The sequence below is a fragment of the Amphimedon queenslandica genome, unplaced genomic scaffold (assembly GCF_000090795.2).
Source record: "Amphimedon queenslandica unplaced genomic scaffold, v1.1 AMPQUscaffold_4635_Cont23387, whole genome shotgun sequence".
NCBI lineage: Eukaryota > Metazoa > Porifera > Demospongiae > Haplosclerida > Niphatidae > Amphimedon > Amphimedon queenslandica.
The window spans coordinates 1-1,555 of record NW_003555054.1 but is presented as its reverse complement, the minus strand read 5'-3'; the positions used below and the strand labels follow the sequence as shown (position 1 = coordinate 1,555).

Sequence of the window (1,555 nt, the reverse complement as noted above, 5' to 3'; positions counted from 1 at the left end):
GATAGCTACAATAATATTATGGTAGCAAACTAACCTTACTAAAAAGGTAACCTTTACTGTCTATAGGCGCACATGTACATGTAGGTAAAAGTTACATTGATTAAATGTGATATGAAAAAATAATAGAAAAATAAAAATGTCCTATGCAGCAGATGAAAGGAAACATTTACATTTAAGGATGAGCCTAAACCTTATTAGTATATTAACTGAAATCCAAACTTCATGACCGTCAGTTTCCTATAGCATACTGCTGAAACTTGCAATCTCATTATACATGTATGTACATGTATATGTACATGTACATGTATGTGTACCAAAAAAATGATTAATAAAAAGTTTCATTGTTGTGCACATACATGCACATGTAAATGTACAGTACATGTATCAGAAAACTGAACAAAGACAAATTTCACAGTTGTACATGTACAATGTACTTAGTTTCAGGAGTTACAATTTATTAAATTATCACTTACAGAGTAGTTGTAAGAGACAGTCTTCCTTTGGTAGACTTAAGAATTCTGGACCACTGCTACTCAACCTGTGAAGAATAATAAATAAATAAAATAAATATTAACTAGCCTCAGGCATTTAATGACAATACTTGAGGCAGTGCATAAACTGATGACCTCAGCTCAATACAGAGCATATAGTGCAGCAGAGGCAGCACTATAATATGAAGAGAGTGTCTTCATTATGAAGGCCTGTAAAGAAATGCATCATTATATAATCAATGATTATTATTAATATAAATAAAAGAAGAGATAAAAGAAATTCATAATTAATTAATTGTACACAAAAGAGAGAGGGAGAGGAGAAAAGGAAAGAAGCTGTTTAAATAAAAGACAGTTTGAATCATACAGTATACAGTACAAGTATTAGATTCACAATTACTGTGTATTAGTAATTACAGGTTTAGCAAAAGGAGCTAATCTGTTAGAACAAGGACAGACAACCTCGTTAGAGAAGAGAGAAGAGAGAGGAGACCAGGAATTACTCTAAAATTAAAAAGTCACAATTATTAGTTCATTATTATTATTATTATTAGCATTATCAGTACACAGTACATTGATGTACTACTAGTCTAGTTTCTCAATGATGAATGGGTGCTGGAGTGCTTGATTGATGCTGAGTCTCTTGCTTGGATCAAGTATAAATATCTTATCAAGGAAGTCCTTGAAGTGATGGATCTTCCTCAGGTGAGCTTTGTTTGGAGATTGGGTACTAACCAGGTCTGCTAAAAGGTCACGCTGAGGACTGAATGAGGACATTACCACAACTTTCTCCTGTAAAGGGAGAGAGGGAGTCACTACCAGCAGGAGGAGGGGCAGAATGTTATAAATATATGTAAATGTACATGTATATCATTTATACATGAATGAATAGAGGGAGGAGTCCATAATGGAGATGGACAGGATGATTCTAATACTGCTCACTTCTATTAACAGTATTGTACCTTACTAAACAGGACCTTGAATTAGGAAAACTATATATAAATGTACATGTATTATGTAGCAAATGGAGCAATCAACAATACCATACGTAGGTGTATAGTACA

General features: G+C 33.2%; 1 long non-coding RNA gene across 1 annotated transcript; it reads right to left on the bottom strand.

Annotated features, from left to right (window-relative positions):
- Positions 1-480: 480 nt before the first annotated feature.
- LOC109592595 (uncharacterized) lies at positions 481-1,314 on the bottom strand. Its single transcript, XR_002190434.1, has 3 exons — positions 909-1,314; positions 602-701; positions 481-538 (listed from the first exon to the last, which is right to left on the bottom strand). It is a non-coding gene; the product is annotated as an uncharacterized LOC109592595 (long non-coding RNA).
- Between the last annotated feature and the right edge of the window lie 241 nt (positions 1,315-1,555).